Source organism: Larimichthys crocea, chromosome XIII (assembly GCF_000972845.2).
Source record: "Larimichthys crocea isolate SSNF chromosome XIII, L_crocea_2.0, whole genome shotgun sequence".
NCBI lineage: Eukaryota > Metazoa > Chordata > Actinopteri > Sciaenidae > Larimichthys > Larimichthys crocea.
The window spans coordinates 24,787,583-24,805,999 of NC_040023.1; the positions used below are offsets into that span (position 1 = coordinate 24,787,583).

Sequence of the window (18,417 nt, forward strand, 5' to 3'; positions counted from 1 at the left end):
AAAGTAAAGAATAAAATGTTTAAAAATTAGCATATTACATTTAGTTGCTTTGGTTTCAGGGCCCTGGTATTGTGCATGCTGGCTCACTGTCACACTGTCATGACTTACTGGGACACTTGACTAGAACAGAGCAATCGTTGGTGTTATTAGTAACACCTGTGATTTTCCAATATGACCAATCAAAGTTTCAGCTGTGAAGTCCCCGCTCACCCACACAGGTGTTTCAATTCATAAATTCCCCCTCTACGGTAAAAAAAAAAGGTCCATGGCATGTACAGTACACTAATCTGCTAACAATCCCGTACGTCACATTTTATTGTGTGAAAATTGTAGTTTTGCTATTCCACAAACCAGTGGTTCCCAAACTTTTTTAGACCACGTCATCCCTCTTCAAAGGAATTGTTTTTGTCATGGCTCCCCCAAGCCACGCAACCCCAATACAACATGCATATACAGCGCATGCACACATGCTTACTGTTTCAGTTCTATGTTTTATTTAACGTTATTATATTGTATCATATTTTCATTTCTTTATTTGAACAGGGACAATGTAAAAAAAAAAAAAAAAAAAATTAAACTTCTATAAAANAAAAAAAAAAAAAAAAAGATTAACCTTCTATAAAATAATGCCTTTTGTCCAAATTTAAAAATTGCTTATATTTAAGTTGTACAAAGATAAACAAAACATTTTAAAGGGACATATGTAGCTGCTGTTGACACCACTGACAGTCAGGTTTCGTCTCGTTTCAAACCAGATGTTAGGAACACGAAATACCACAGTGGGTGTGCTATTGGACAAATATTTCTGGTGCACCCACTTTTGGAATTGGGAGTAAACTGCTGAGTATGGGCTGTACACGGAGTGCAGATTGAGAGAATGAGGCAGTGATTTCAGACACAGTGGAGGTACTAAAATAATTACAATGCTGTATGTTGCCCTGCTGTGACAAAACTAGAGGCATGAGGTAGATGTCAATCAACCCCAATTTGTACTTTGCAGTCCTGAAAAGATCTTAATATGTAACATTAGTAAAAACACCTGTGTTGGTGCAATATGGATCAATCACACACAATATTTAAAGATACTTACTATAATATGTTTGTAAAAAAGATTTCAGCTTGAGATCCTACTTGTAGCTAGCTCCAAGTTATCTGCATACTTTGAGTTTAAAGGGGCAGTTCACCCAAATAACAAACTATAACCATATTGTTACTACTACTGGTAATTGAGGGTAGTAGTCTGGTGGTCTAGTCAGGCCAATTTTTGTTGTAATCATGCACATAAGTTATTCTTGTTGTTTAATTTTTCAAAGCTTTTGAGATTTGAAAAGTTCCCCCATGCTTTACTCAGAATAATCCACACCCACATCAGTAGTTTTCACTGGAACTACTGTTTGTTTTTTGTTTTTGTTTTTTTTACCAAAGGTAAAATAGTTCCTGAGAAAACTGTTGACATTCTGATTGTGTGGATTATAAACAGGACCCTATTTCTCTCAAGAGATGTTGCTTTTGAATTGATTCGATATGACAATGCAGTGTTGTGAGAAGTCAAAACACAACTGCATTCTGCAACGTTACTGGGTTTATTGGTGGCAGATATCACAGAGATGATCTGAAACTGTGCAAGAAGTTAGATGTCACATGTTATAATTATTATTGTTATTATTATTAATAATGCTTTTTTGTCATTTGTGTGAAGTGACATTTTATGTTCTGTTGCCTTTCCTGAACCACATCCCTAGCAGTACCACCTCTGCTTTAAGTGCTGGTAATAAACAAAATCCTTTAACACATTGCTATTATGATCATAAATGTTGTAAATCTACAGTATTGTCCAATTACACGCAGCTTTTAAACAGTGTCAGTGTGTTGTGTTTGTGATAGGCTGTGTAATAGTGTAATAACTCTATCCCCTGTAAGACGGCCAGGGAGGCTGTGTTTAAATGAGACGGTTCTGCTACATTAGCTTCATAACACCATAATCCTTTCTCCATAAACCATTACATGCGCCGCAACATTTCTGATTTATGGGGGGTAGAGAATCAATGGGAAAAAATTAATGCTCGCAAAACGTCCCTGGGACAATATTGAGCAGATTTTAATTGTGATTTCATTCAAGTGGCTGTTAGCCAGATGATGAATGGGAGCTAACCTTCCACTCTGCCGAGCACTGGAGAGAGTCTTTAATATGACAATTAAGTGTCTGTCCTTTAGATTTTATTGTATCTTTCTCTCTGTATCTTGTGGGCTACTCTGTCCTCCCTCCTCCTTTTTTTTTCTCCTTCTTACCTCCCACCCACTCTCCTTTTCCTCTTTCTTGCTCTCTCTCTTCACATCACTTCATCTGTACAGTGCAGCTTTTTGCGCAGATTAAATTGAGACTCCAGTTTTCTCCATCTCAGAGCACTTACTTATGTTTTATGACACGCACTAAGTCAATTTTATGTTGTTATTGATTTTTCTCCCCACCCCTCTTCTTATTACCCTCTTGCTTAAATCGACACAAACCATTTTGCCTTTTGCTCACTGATTCTTCCCACTCTCGTCTCGCAGTGACCTCAAGTGTATGACCAAGACAGAGAAAACCGTTTATGAGGGGGGAGTTGTGTGTGTGTTTGTGTTGAAGGTTAAAAACTTAACTTTAGAGAAAAAAAAGTGTAGCGTAAAATGAAAAGGTATGACCAGAAGGTGGCAGGTTAAACTTGTAAGTGCCAGTAGGCCACAAGGCCAAATCATAGGAAGTGCCAACTTCACTTGCTTTAAAGGATTCAAACACACACCTTTTGTTATCTGTAACATTAAAAGTAGTAAAACACTTGTAAAATTTTGTTTAGACGTCTTAGTCTAATGCACCTGACAGGATAAAGGTTTTCAGCTATCTCACTGAAGGTGAATGACATCACCTACCCATCTGAATTTGTGGCCCCCAGAGGGGAAAAAAAAGGCACAGTTTTGGTTCCAAACACTTTCATAGAAAATAATTGTCTTCATGAGTTGTTTTCATTAGGTTGTTCAAGTAAAAGAAAGAAAACATGGTTTGGAGGGATTTTTAATTTCACCTTCATCATTAAGAGTGACAATACCCCTGGCACAATGTAAGCAGTCTCTTCTGACTGTGTATTTATTCACCCTGCAAACTGAGCCAAAACGACTGAAGGCCAAAATTTTCAATGAATGTGTGAATCATTACAGGATGTAACTGAAAAGAAATGAACAAAATGGAGTAAAGATGATAGTAATTGCAAACAAACATATACTAATGACAAAAATATATTTAAAGTAATTTTTTTTATTGGGGAACTTTTTGAGGAACAGAACCTCTATTTACACTTCCTTTCCAGTTTACTTATGCATTGCTTTAGGCAGAACTAACTGGTAAGAGCAGGGGGTTAAATGCAATAAGAGCTGGCTTGATCTCAATCAATTTGTCCCTGTCTGCTGGCAGGTGCCCAGGCTTTGCTATGTCCCAGACCCCAGTGTTGGCTCCATCAGGACTCCCAGCAAAGAGCTAAGCAGTAGCATCAATGTGACCATTTAGAGTGTGATCTGTGCAGATGCAGTAGGAAGGTCAGGCCATTGTGCCGCCCTCCTCCCCCTTGCCTTTCACTTCACCCTCTAGGACGCCGTCCACATCAAAGTTGTTATTGAGGCCCCTCAATCGGAAATCCCGGTTTGGCAGGGAAGCGAGGTCTTTAAGAAAAGAATGAGGGCCTTGACCCAACATGGGCGACTAAATCAGCCCGTCGACAGCCAAGAGGAAGATTAATACTTATAGGGCCTCTATACACCTGGTGTTAACAAGCATCTCATATCTGGACTGAGTCTAGATTGTGTTTACACATGATCTTAACGTGCATTTCTGGTAGAATTGAACATTTTCATTCATGAATTCAATTTTGATTTACATACATGTTATCAGTTTTTCCTGCAACTTCTTTGAGGTTGTGCGTCATTGAATCTGTATATTACCTACAGTTTATGACATTTATGTCAAGAAATGTTTTGATGTTAATTCTCGATCTTGATCTTTGATGTTTAATGTTGACGTTAAATGTCTTGAACTTTTGAAAAAAATACCTAACATTGTGTTATCACCTTGATAATGCAAGTCAATCAGCTTGCTCCAGTGTCCTTTTTGTCCCTGGGAAGTTTGCTGTCCTGAAGTGCTGGAAGATGCGTGGAGAACCCTGTTTCAATTAAAGAACAATATATATTTATTCATACATAACCAGTATTATAAACGACAACATGACACACATCTTCATTTTTGGTATCATGATAATGCTTTAAGGACATTTCTGTCTTGTCACCCTCATCAAATATGCACACCCAGTTTGTGGCAAAAGAAAAAAAATAGAGGGGACTGGGAGGGTATTGCTCTCACTGTGACACAGGCAGCAGTGGGGTCTGTGGGACAAAACACAAGGGTTGAAACTTTTATTTTGAGTGCTGTTAGAACATATGAAAAAGCAGACAAAATCTTATGGGGTTTAACACCCTGCTAACTCAACAATAATCAAAGCAGCAGCATAATGAAACATGTTGATGACATGTTTCTGAAGTAATACAAATCAAACTTTCTTCAACAAGTTATTTTATTAAAGCTTGTAAAGTCTTTTACGTGTTGTCCCACAACACCAGAAGTTGCATACGTGCTTTTGATGGTTTCCTTATCAAAGCGTCTCGTGCGCATTCACAGCTATGCTATTTGTCTTTGTCTGATTATAGTTCCATCAGCGAAAAGTCAAAGGATGCCATGGTTTTGCAGTTCACCATCTGAAAGGGAAGAGGACACTACATCATCTCTCCGAGAAAGGAGGAAAAGAGGTGGAGGCAGATTAAGGAGAAGGTATGGCAGATAGTGGGATGCATGAGTTCTTTCTTTTTCCTCTCTCCCTCTGTTTCAGCTCATGTGGAAAAGCTTTTCAAATTATGATGTGGATTGACGTTCAGCAGCTGTCCCCTCTCCTGGGTCCTGTCCGTCACCTCACCGGTCACCGCTGACAGCACTATGATGGATTAGGAATTGTCATCCAGGACGCTTGTCACTTGTTTACAAGTCGGCCATCCCTCATCTCTCACCAGGCCTTATAATCTGGCCGACACTCCTCCAAACCACACCCCACCCCCCCACTGCCAGACACGCTATACAAGACAACACCATACATTACAACAGCTTTTTTTTTTCTCTCTTCCCCCTAACCTTTCTCTCTCTCCCTCTCTCTCTCCCTCCTACATCCCTGGGCTGAACACAGTCAACACATTTAATGCATTAATATATGTGTTGTGTTCGCCAATCTCCCAGGGACTGGGGCGATGTCTTCTCCTGTCAACCTCTACCCCTGAGAACTGACTGGGTTTTATACAAACATCCCAGTGGGAGAGGGATGGAGGCTCAGATCTAACCTGCATTCTGTTATTTGAACAATAGGGCTTTTAAATCTGCTGCCCAAAACTATGGACGATAAATTCCCTATCACTAGAACCACTAGTGCTGTGACGGTGAATAAAAATCTATGCAATCTGTATCTGTCTCTAGTTGATTATAATCAGGTAATAATGCATGCAGACCAGCTACAGTGCTAAAATGATTTGTAGTTAATTGATTTATTTATTGACAGAAATATTATCTACAACAAATCTAATATGCATTTGAACTCATTTTTTAAGAGAAAGTGAGAAAGAAATACTATTTCCAGGTTTTCGTGGGTAAAAATATCAGCTTTTCTTTATTTTATAGCATTTTCAATTGAAGATCTTTATATTTTGCTATTTCTGTTGGACAAAACAGGTGATTAAAGAAGTCACCATGGGCTTTGGCAACATGTGATGGGCATTATTCTGTTTTTTTTTCTTCTGACATTTCACTGACCAAACTGAAAAACAATCTGTAAAAAAGAAAGACAATGTCCACTTTTAATGGACAGACATTTTTTTACTCAATTAACTTTTTGTTGCACACACTCACTCGCACTGGTTTTCACAGTTTGAAGCAAAGACAGTCAAATCAACCTCAAGACCATTTTTCCGAAAGCTTTCAGACCCAATGATGTTGAGCCTGCCTCTCAGAAATATTGAGGAAGGAAGCCCCGCAGAGCCGGGATTTTGATGTCTCTCTACAGCATCTCTCAGTCTGTGGCTTTGCTGTGGGAATGTGTGAGTTTATGCTCCCTCTGCAGGCATAGTCCAAACTGGAAGACGAGCTAACCAGTCTGCCTCTCTTGCTTGGTCTCAGCCCTGCCAGCTGTGATCCTGCGGAGAGGATGAGTGGATGCCATCTACCCTGCACTGCTGAGGCCTTCTCTGTGCTCCCAGTGTGGCCCTTGAGAGAGGCCATAATCTTCTCCTATCTGCCTTAATGGTTCCCTCCGTGAATGCCGAGATGGCAGGCCTGGGAATCGGGGCAGCACGCTGAATCCTACCACGAGCATATTGTCATTAAATTAAAAATTTCCAAACACTCCCTTGCTCGTGGCATAACCGCCGCCGTGAGAGCGATCATAATTGGCTCTGAAAACATGCATAATTGCCTTCAGCTGGCGTTCTTTTACAGTTGACATTGTTGAGGCAGCGGCGGGGCAATTGGTGAATTGAATATGCAGCTTGTTTCACAATGGCAGTCGTAATTGAAATATGGTACGTGTGAGTGGAAGATTACATTAAAGCTCCTAGATAATCACCTGACAGGGGAGTCATTGAATCGACAATCTGCCGTGGAGTTTCGGGGAGCGGGCCAGAGCGAACAGGCCTAGGGAGGAAGGGAGGGAGGAGGGCGAGCAGGGTGGGAGGAAAGGAAGGCATCAGGCAGAATTAGAAGAAGAAGGAGAAAAAAAAAAGCTTGGCTGGCTCACTTATTCAGAGCAGTCCTGGATTGCCAGCCTGGCATTCCTGGGCTCTTTCTATTACCACATTTCTCCCGCTCACTCCCACCCTCCCTATTCTCTCTTAGATGCTCACCCCTCCACTGCTTTGAGTAGACCACTTCCCCTTTAAGAGCTAACAGATGGGTATCCAATGCTGTTGCATTTTATCCTCATCTGCATTCATATTTTTTTATTATTTTTCCAAAGTGGCAAAACTGCATTTTTTTAGACAACACTGGCAAACAAGGCTGCCTACAATTGGTTTAAATAGAGGTTAAATTAACAGTGATTGTGTACTGATGATGATTTTCACCTCACCTGTAAGTCATCTTGAAGCATTTGATTGTAACATCCCATGACTCAACTGGCAAATTCATGTTTTAATCTCTCTGAAACTCTCTTACACCATTTTTTTTTTTTAGTGACAGGCGTTTCACTTCCGCAGCCTAATAGACAGCAGGAAGGGAAGTGTTATTTCACAACACATGTTAGGCGCATTACTGGGAAACTGATAGAAAATGCACCAAAGAAAAGAAGAGAAGAGAAAAATATGCTTACATTTATCCTCTTCTCCTGCACACACGCTGTAGACTATCAGTGCTGTTGCTGTTGCTGAGGTAAAAAACCTTGCAGGTGCCTCCTCTCTTTAATCTACTTCTCCCTTCACCATTATCTTATATTTGGGTATAAACACACAGACTGTGCAACCCGATAATATGCAATTAAAAACAAAGATCATTAAAAAGTTATTGGTGTCTGCCTAATTACTATAACTTTACCCCCCTTATAATGAGCGTGCATGGGTATTGATTTGAAGCAAATCTCCCTTTCCTCCTGGAAAAAAGCAGGTAGTTACTTTGTGTTAAATCATTAATATAGTAATGATTTTTCCAGAACACTCTCAATTAAGACCAGAGCAGAAAATGACCCAGGGGAGTTGAAGCTCACGCTCTTAAAAGTGTGATGTTCCAAATATATCCTAGCTTCTCTCGCCGGAGAATATGCATAGGACCGAGCCGTGTCTCTGAATCATTTAAAGCGAAGCTTGTTGATTAGGACGTGTGTAAATGTGTAAAGGTCTGCACCTTTAATGTAACACTAATACACTGCACTGCATAAGCTTTGTGTGAATGTTTGACCTCCAGTCGATGATAAAGAAAATGTCTGCCGTGATGAAAAATGAAATGAAAGGCAGACGATTCAATTAATGGTCCAATGTGTTAGATTTAGGGATTCAGAAATACATGCTAGAAAGTGAATATAATACACTAAAATATGTTTTTTTTTTCATGTTTCTACATTGTAGGCCTACTGTGGCCCAGGATGGACAAACTAGGCTCTCTATAGGGCCTTTCATATTTTTCGTGTTTCTTGGCCTCTGCAGTATTCATTCATTGCATGAAGAAGAGGGTGAAGCAATAAGGTTGCAATCAGCAACTACACCACTAGATACCACAAAATCCTACATACTAGACCTTTATTATAGTTGGGAATACAAAGAGTATATACTACAACCTCAACAAGAGATTAAACAATCACCAATGTACCCATATATACTCACAAAACCCTGCCTTCCTGTTATTTAAATTAGTTTGATCATGATGATGACTATAATCTCCATTACTAAATGAACTGTATATAATAAAGCTTAGTGTTGACCAAAATAAGGTCAGTTAAATGTATTCTGTAAATATGTAAGCTAACCAGTTTGCATCACCAGTTCTTGTCTTTCACATAGACGCGAAGGTAAGAGTTGCACATATGAAAGACTTCCTGTGTCTGTCATGGTTTTCAGGTTTGCATATGTCAACTTGTTCGCCTTTGTAATTCAAATCCTCTTACTCTGTGATCTCTGAACCCTCCACCAAACCCCTCCCCCGCTAAATTCTCCCCCCAAAACGCTCCAACAATTAGATCATTTGTCCGTCTATTATCTCAACACCTGCAAGAAAATCTGTCTCAATTTTCCCCTCTGTTTCTGATCTGGTCTCCCTCCCGTCTTCCTCTGTGGCCCCACTGAGACGCTGCTTCGGCCCCAAGCAGCTTCTGTCTCTATCTGGAGGCTCCTGGGCACTGCCATCCCACCATGCATTGTGCCTATGCCAAGAGTCTGTGCCAGTTCACACCCCTTTAGCACCGAATACTTGTCGTGACCCTGCCTTTTCTTTTCTTTTTGCGCTCTTTTGAGGCCCCTGTGCCAAACACACACAGGGCTCAAGTAGGGATACACAAAAAAACATCTCTCTCTCCGTCCTTTCACTCAGAGCCATAATATTCATGTAGCGAGGACCAGTAGGGGCTGGAACAAAGAAATCTTTGGGGTTGGGCAGTGATTCGTTATAGTCTCCATAACCACAGTTTACAGCAGCTTTCTTTTAAAACGCTTGACATTTTACTTCCTATTCCTTAGATATAGTCAACGGGTACAGTGCGTCATCTTTGTTTGACTTTATCGCACGTAAAGAGAGGTTTTCGCTCGGTTTAATGTCATCGCCTAGGTGACCAGCAGGATTTTGGCAACAACGCTGAAATGGCCAATTTGTCAATGGAATGTGTGAAGTGTCAGTATGAATCTATCTAACCCCTCTGAACCCCATTCAAGATATAATATTTTACATACGTATGAGAATTTTTCGTGTATTACTTTCTCACACTTTTTTTTTTTTTTTTTTACAGCCGGTGACAGATGAAAAAGAGGCTCCAGCTCAGGGGTCCAGAGAAGTGAAGAGGAGGGTAGAGGTGAGGGGAGGGAGGTTTTTATGGAAGAAAGCAGTTGGGGACCAATAGATGGATGTAGAAATTTGAGCTCTGTTCTTACAGTATCTACTCAAAACTTTGTGGGGTGTTACTCCCGAAGGTTTCTGAATGGTTCACCAGAAACATGAGAAATGCTTTCGTTGATTCACCAGAATAATAAAGATATTAGACCTGTTTGATTCGGTGTTGACTGTGGTTGATAACAAAAAGTGTTGTTTAATACTACAGTTCACCTTAAGCAGCTTCTTTGTCAGGAATACAACAGAAGAGCAACTGGTGTATCTGTCTACGGCAGAGTCAAACAAGCTAAGAGGAACTACTCAGCTTTCTTAAGCAGTACTTTGTAACCACTGTACCACTTTATAGCAGGTTAACAAGGTTACCTGACCTTCTTAGTTGCTCCTATTATAATTACCGCAGGAGGGCTTTGTCACTTATATCTTAACGTTACTTCATTTTGGGGTACTTGCTAAAACAACTGATGCTGTTTTTTTTCTCTGGAGGACAGTCTCAAATTTAGAGGTAATGCAATTGAATGGAACACATCGTGGTTTGAGTTCATGAAAAGTTTTAGAATTTTAAAGTTAAAGAATGAAAAAACAAACTTGAGGTCTTGAAGATAAAGTGCAGACAGTAAAAATCCTTAGTAAACCAACAACACATCTTCACACTGCTGGTGGAGGGGGTCAAATGGGGACCCATGACCTACAATGATTCTTTTACTTGAGGCTCTGTGACATGAAAATGTTTGAGCTGCCCTGCTGTACATACTTATGATAGCTGAGGAGCAGTGTGTCACAGCATGGCATTTATGTTCATGTGACATTATCAAAATGCTCATATGACAGCACACCAATTATGAATCTTGACAAGGCGACACCAGAAAACATTTTGCACTTCCACTCTCACTGACATGACCTTTTACTACGATCCTGCGTTCCTCCGGTAGACGTCCCCTCCTGTGCTGCCCTCTCTCTCCATCTCTCTCTCCCTCTTTTTTTTTTTTTTTTATTCATAGCCTCCATCCCAAAGTAAATCCCACTGGGTGGATGTTTTGTCGTGGAAGCTTGTGAATGTTTTCGCTGTGCTGCTGTTATTTATTGCCCGCTGACAGGGCCATGAATTCTGGGCCAAAGTGAAACTCATATTGTTATCAAAAGCATAAAATTCCTATCACTTTAGGTGTCAGAGCAGAGACAAGAAAATGAAACAGGTACTCATAAAGGCAGCGGGTGTCATAAATCAGCCGGAGGGGCCCGAGCAAAGGGGGCGCTTGATTAAATAAGGGGAATTAGGTATTTTTGCAAAAGCGGGAAATAACATTGATCTATGCCCCTGTCAGTGGTGAGGCTTGACACTATTGTGTATTGTTTATTTTTCTTGTGTATTTATAGTATGTCAATCTCCCGCTGACTGAATGATATGAGTGAGAAAAAACCCAGCCTCCTTTGGTCACCATGTGGTCTGTTACTGGAAAACTAGGGACAGACTTATCCAGGATCTTGCCTTCTCTGGTTTTCCTCAGCAATTGAAATACCGACCATATCCTGTAGCTTTGTTTACCAGGACATATGTGAAATGAGCCAATAGGACTACTGTTTTTCCTACAGCGCCATAGGCATCAAGAGGCAATTTAAGGTCAGTCAAGGGTGAGACACTTCACTAGTTTATACCAGGGTGCAATCAAATTTCATTGCGTTTTTACGGAAAATGACTTTCAGCAAATCATTTCTATTTTTCTACTGAGTCTCGGATATCTATTTAATAAGAAGAAGTCTTGTCATTGGGAAAATGCAATATATCTTCCCAATTTACTAGAAAATTCGAACACAACAAAGACTCCTTTACTTGTAGCCTATTTGATTGCTGCCTTGTGTGCTCTCTGCAGAATCTGTATCAAGAGTTTTAATTTCCCCCCATGGAACCATAATGACAAAAGTACAACAGATAAGCTTTAGTTTGTACTTCAAAACCTGTAAGTAAATACTCACATTTTACACTTCAAAGTCTGTTGAAAGGTCCAGAGGGAGCTACAAAAGAGTGATGTCACACAAGGCCTCATTTCTGCTTGAGGCTAGTAGGGCTACATTAGCCACTACAAATCTAACACACATGAATCACTGACTGAACTGTTGACAACCAAGTTGCTTTCTGGGTAATGTAGGCACCAGGTTTTAGCAAGGAAGAAAGATAAGCATGCACTCTGTAGCCTTAAACACAAGATGAATCAAAAAGAGCTTAATTGTTACTTTAAAATATCGCTCCTGCATGGTTTTCTTAGCAAATAGCATCAGAAATACATATGATAGCCAATGAAATTCAAAAATATGACTTCTTGTCAATGACACATCTCTCGAAAAGCAGATTTTGCAAAGCAGTACATCCCTGTCCCAGGTTATTCTCCCTAAATGTATAATTTCAGTAACGTCCCCCACTATGATTTGGAGGTGTCTGCATGGCTGATGGGATCAGTGAACTCTTGAGAGTGGGGTGACGACCTTCCACCCCATCCATCACCCAGTGATGGACATGGGAAGCCGGTCCTTGACAGGTTGGGGGATAGGTGGGAGTAGAGGATACAAATGGGGTTAAGGATAGGGCTGGAGAAGGATCTCGTTTAACGCAGTAGGGTGGCTGGAAGAACAAGGGGGGGGGAGGTGGGTGCAGAAAAGTGTTGGCAGGATTGAGGTCAGGGATGTATGATTGGGGTATTAGATGGACCACAGCTAACCTGGCTAAATGTTTGTGTGGGGGGACGAAGATGGATTATCTGACTGTTTTTGCATGTCTTATGTGTGACAAATAAACAAAAGTGCATTACGTCATTTTGCCAGGGTCTTTTCTTTCTTAAGCTTTTGTACAGTACACGACACAAAACCAGTTCTCCAGCTGACATTTGTGAAAGAGCGACCCAGACCAATACAAATGATGAATCTGGTAATCAGGAACAGTGTCACTCCATTCTCCAAATCTTGCTGAGGTGTAATGAGTCTCTGAGGGCCACTTGTTTCTTACTCCCAGTGAAACGAAGACCAACGTCATCAATCTTCAGAGTGGCTGAAGTGAAGTTGACTTCTTGTCTGAAGGTGCTCCCCTTTGTTGATTTCTTCTCGGGAGTTCAGTGGAAAGCCCACGTTCCCGTCACACGCCGAGAGAGCGGGTAGCACGCTGTGTGGACAATGAACAGCAAACCTCCAACTGACACGGCCAGTATTGAGTGGAATCACGGCGTGAAGCGATGATGCAGTATACACACGCATACAAATGTTAGTGTAGAATGGGTTCAGTGACATTTGACCCTGCGATCCAAACGTCTGTCAACACCATATACTACCAGTGTTTTGTGCATGACAGTGTGATCATATGTTTTCCTCTGTCTGACCTAAATGCAGTCATGTCTAGACACTTCTTTCTGCTGCTGCATTGGCTATATTGTGCACCTCATGTCAAAAGTTTGCTTTTTCAGGAAGTTAAACAAGACTCCTTCCCCTCTCCTGTCAGACAGTAGGTTCATGCATGGCATAGTGAAACCAGGAACAGGCCTGGGGTGAACTGCCCAGTTCACTCTCACTCATAAATCTGAAGTTTCACTGTTTATTCTTTCCATGTAGGTTTGGATTTCATTTTAAGTGCAGTATTTTCTTGTTTTTGAGTAGGTTGTTTTGCCCAAGCTGATGTCTTTGCATACCATGACGCATGTAAGGAGGCTATCATGTCTTAATGCCAAGATCAGACGAAATCTTATTCTGTAAATAAGGATAAGCTTTTGTTATAACCTGGAAAACAACAGGGATTGACACAGATACTGTATATTATAATCTCCTGGAAGATTTACTCCGATTGATCCTGTTGTTTCTGACTTTCTTTATCTGTTCATCAAAATATTTGTGCACGGCTTCCTTTATAATGTAAAGGGGTGTGTGATCTGTTGCTACCAGCTCATGTTATGGTGTGGATCAGGTGAAACAACAAGCTGCCCTTGCTTGTCTTCTGCTGGCCAGGGCCTCAGTGGGATGGACAGTTTGTGAAATGACAGGACATGCCAACAAATTGCATCACTTCTGCCTCTGTGGCCGAGGACAATGGGCCACCATATGCCGAAGTGGGGAAATGAATGGATCTCATTTGTGCTGGCACCCTGAGCCCCCGCTCCCCCCGACCCTGCTGGGGCCTCCGTGGCACCGAGGCCGACACAGACAGACGAGCCCACCCTCTGCCACGCTGCCGTGCTGCTGTCCACCACAGGATCCTATAAGCCAAGTCCAGCAAACACATTATAGGATTTGTTATCTGGTGTATAGTAATTATTATTAATAAAAAAAGGATCTGTCTAATTATTTTCGTAACATTTCACACCGTAGGGCTGAGATAGCATTTTCAAACAACATTCTAAACATATGATACATGATATTAATAACATACGGTGTATCACTTCACATGTTTTGCATAGATGAATATACAGGATGTGTCTGTAAAAGTAGACCACATGCAAGTTTGTGTTTATCTGTGTCTTTATTTGTGTGTGTGTGTGTGTGTTTGCTTGTGTGTGTGTGTGCAGGCCTGGGATGATAGCAGATGATTAAGGAGTGGCTGCTCTGTTGACATGAGATACTAATGAGGATGAAATGAGAAGGTCAGGGCTCGTCTCCAGGAGGGGGACACCCCCTCCCTCCTCCCACCGACACCACAACCCTCACCCCCCCCTTTCTCTCCTTGTACCCCCTGGTTGCCTCCCTCCTCAGAATGGACGGCTAATCCTCCTCTTAATCGGCACAGACCAGTACACACACTTGTATACACACACGCAGACACAAACACACACACGTATACACCGAGGCGCCTCTGATCAGGCACTCTGCATCTTCATAATGGAGGTAATTAGCAGCTCAACAAGGCCAGCTCAGCATTATGATTAGCACCTCTTTTTGAACGCACTCTAAATCTGACCACCCTGGCCTCTGCTGTCAATCTACTCTCCTCTACACTGCCAGTAAAGCAGACATCAAAACATGTATTACAGGACAGATAAATGCAATATAGTCTCATCATAATCTTCTTATTGGAATTTTTTATTTATTTATTTTAGTCACACTTTAGCCGGAAGTGTTAAAGTCAAATCAGTGGCCACTGGAGGCCGTGTTGCTTTTTAAACCCAAACTGACTTTCATGATTTGACCCAAACAAGCAAATGAGCGATGTGATGCTAACAAGCCAAAAAAAAAAAAAAACCCTCTAAATATCTTCNAAAAAAGCAAAAAAAAAAAAAAAACCCTCTAAATATCTTCCTTTTAAAACCCCCAGAAGTCCAGTATAAAGGCACAGTGATGAGTAATGTTCACATGTGTTCATTTTATTTAAAACTCATGAGAATGTTGTGTTTTTGCATATGGTTCAATCAAAAACTTCAGTGGTTTGTATTATTTGTATAATTCTTTTCCCGTAAGGCATGTCATGATGTTGACTGAGGGATTAGCAGAGAGAAAGGGGCTGCTTTCATCATGACTTCAACATGAAACAGACGAAAAATCGACAAACAGTTGCAACTTTAATATCTTTGGAGTGATGTTTTCTATTAGGGTAGTGATTACATAGATGATGCAGCTGCCAGTCATCACCAGAAAAAATAATCAATGGCCTCCGCAGTGATGGAGGAATGTAATGACAGGATATCCAGACAAAGGTAGGAGCGATGGCCGTCCAGCGATGCAGCAAAGCGACCTGTGTGAGTGCAGCGGAGGTCTTCCTAATGGAGGTGTGAGGGTCTCTATCAGCACAGTGAACTGCTGACCCCGACAAGGGGAAGGAAGTACTCGGCCAGCTGCACGCCATTTTTCATCTCTCTGATAGACCTCAAAAGAGAGGCGTGGAGCAGAGAGAGAGAGACAGAGACAGAGAGACAGAGAGAAAGGGGGTGGGTCCGATAATAAAAAGAAGTTGGCCCTGTGAAGTGTGGCGAAGTGTTAGATGGAGGCCTCCTAAGCCGTGACCCCTGTGATTTTAAAGAGCGTCTAGCTCACCTCGTTAATCAAAGGCTGATGCGTATCATGGTGACCCCCCGCTACACCCAAAACCCCACCTCAGCCATGTCCTTATGGCACTTTGTCATTTTTCACAGGAGGTTCATGGGAAGATAAGAATCCTCAGGTTGCCACTCACTTCACAGGGCAGAGGAACGCTGGGAAAGGTGTGTGTTTTGTGTGTTTGTGCTTGTTTGCGTCAATGAAAGAGCAAGGCCGCAATCCACATTAAGATGAGGTTTTGCAACACTTTCATACATATGACACACATGGTTAATGACGCATTATATCAGCACTCATTAAAGAGGAACTGGATTTCACGCATCAAAGTCTGTTTACAGATCTTCTGGAGAACCACTATATATACAGCAATCTTATAAACAGCCCAAATGAGCGAGAGATATGATTTGTAATAAACAAGGAAACTGTCTGTAATTTTACTCTCGTGTGAATCTGCCATGTTTGTAATTTGTAATGTAAAAAAACGCCTGCATAAATTACCTGCCACATTTTGGTGAAGCAGAAGTTCTAATAATAGAACTCACGTGCAAATTGGAGTTCAGGAGTAATGTGTTTTTGGCATGCGATTTCCTGTCCTCCTGGGTGCCTGATTTTCCTCTTCTCCCCTGCAACGAAAAAAAAAAAGGAGGCAGTTGTGGAATTTATAGAGTAAGGTTTTTTTTAAGCATTTTCATCAGCTTCGTTTGCTTTGTTTAATCGGGAAGTGACAAATTGTTGAATCTCCTGCAAAAAAAACCAACAACAAACATTTATAGATCATAAAAAAAAAGGTTTCCGCAAATCAAACACAGCCAAAATATGCTCCAACTTCATAAACATGCCGTGTATGAAGTGTTGCTTCAATCCAGTGTGATTGCTCTGTTTGATCAAGAGCGAGGGGAAGAGAGAGTGGGAGAGAGAGGGAGAGGAAAAATGAGCCTGCCAGTGGTTAATTGAGCATACAGATTCCTAATGTGTCAGGCGGTGGCCTCGCAGATGAGGGATGGCACTTTTTTACGATGCATCTTCCTTTGTTTCCTCTTTAAGGCTAATGAAGTCGGCCTTCCACTCGCCACCTGGGCCAGACATTCAGACACCAGAGACACTCTCACATCCCATTCACAAAGTCTAACAGCGAATCATCATCTCTAACGCCCTCCCTCCACCCCACCGCACCTTCCACCCTGAGCCAGCCCAAAGACAAATACACACACATGCAATGACACACACACACACACACACACACACAACACAGCGCGCTCGTATACACATACTGTATGTGAGAGCGCACGCGCNACACACACACACACACACACACACACACAGCGCGCTCGTATACACATACTGTATGTGAGAGCACACGCGCGTACACACTAGTTGGGTTATTAGCTGGACGTTTGTGATAAACTCACACTCTGGGCTGATGTTTACAGCATATTCATTATCAAAGCCGCAGACCTGTTTATTTTTACTGTCTCAAAACAGCAAGCATCCATTATCCAAAGATTTTTTTTTTTTTGTCTCTCTCGCTTGTCTTTTTTTTCCCTACATGCCTTTAGGTCACCCACTAATGAGCTTAACACTGAGGAAAACGTGGAAGCAATTAGACGAGGCTTGGCTGTTTGAGCAACGGGGTGATGATATTGTACCTTATGATTACACACATTTATATCAAGAGAAACAAGAGAGGAGAAGAGGCAAGCTAGAGTGTAGCTTTTCACGTCTACGTCTAGTTGTGTGACTTCGCCTGGGTTTTCCTGCGTGCGAGCAACTAGTGAATGATGAACACTGTAGCTGGCAGCCTCGCACTCCCTCCTTATCCTTGTTCCGCTTTAGCAAGGTGAGCCTAAACCTCCTTCAGCGCCTCTTTCTCTTTTGCTGTGGCAGCTCAGGCCAAGTGGTTCTGGTCACCTAAACATGTTCAAGGTGCTCCATGACCATATGTTTGCTCATTGGGGAGCGGAGCAGGGAAGGGCTGGATTCTATGACCTTCACCCAGGTTGAGCAATGAATACTCCAGGCTCCGCTCGCTTGGGTTCATGCCAGGTGAGCACAGTAGTCGAGCATCCCAGACATGCAACCGGAGCCCAGTGAGCATTTGACGGCTGCAGACACACAGAAGGTGGAGAATGAGGATGGGTGGGACTAGTTCTCTGCTCTGTGGAGATCAAGTTTGTCTAAACTAGTGTTTAATCGGTTGGTGGAATATTTTCTTTTCTTCAGGCAGGCCTTCAACTGATGTTAATGAGACCAAGTTGGACTGACGAGCAGAAAAAATAACTAATTAAAACATTTTTAGACAGATTATAAGTAAAGAAGAAAAACAATGGTTTAAATTTAGGTGCTGTATATAGATGACACTATTATCTTCTGCAGAGTCTATGTTGGGAAACAAAACAGCTACTGTTTCTCACTAGTTGTGATATGATATACTGTGCATGGCACACACTGTCCTGCCCTGAACACTTCCATTTTGACTTGTTTCATAATATAATATCAATTCCCTATTCAGAAATATTCAGCTATGGCAAATTGCGACAGCGTTGCAGCAAAAATACCTCAAACGGTTGGCGACAGTTCCTTGTTTTAGTTCTCTTGTGTGTAGACAAAAGTGTTGTGGTTTTACAAGCACTCAGTGCCAGGATTATAATAATTAACAGTGTCTTTTCGTTTCAGTTTGAGCACTTTTACGGTCAGAGTCAAGGCCAAAAGTGCAGAAATGTTACGTTTAAAAATGCAGTATTTAATCATATCTTCTTCAGCATATATATATTATATGT

General features: G+C 41.5%; 1 long non-coding RNA gene across 2 annotated transcripts in view; it reads right to left on the minus strand.

Moving 5' to 3' along the window:
* Nucleotides 1-10,606: 10,606 nt before the first annotated feature.
* The window catches only part of LOC109140875 (uncharacterized), a 53,012-nt gene continuing 45,201 nt past the window's right edge, over nt 10,607-18,417 (minus strand). For both annotated transcript variants that reach the window (XR_003463491.1, XR_003463490.1), the window contains 2 exons: nt 16,183-16,263; nt 10,607-13,869 (listed from right to left, as the gene is read on the minus strand). This is a non-coding gene — a long non-coding RNA (uncharacterized LOC109140875). The remainder of the gene's footprint in view (nt 13,870-16,182; nt 16,264-18,417) is intronic.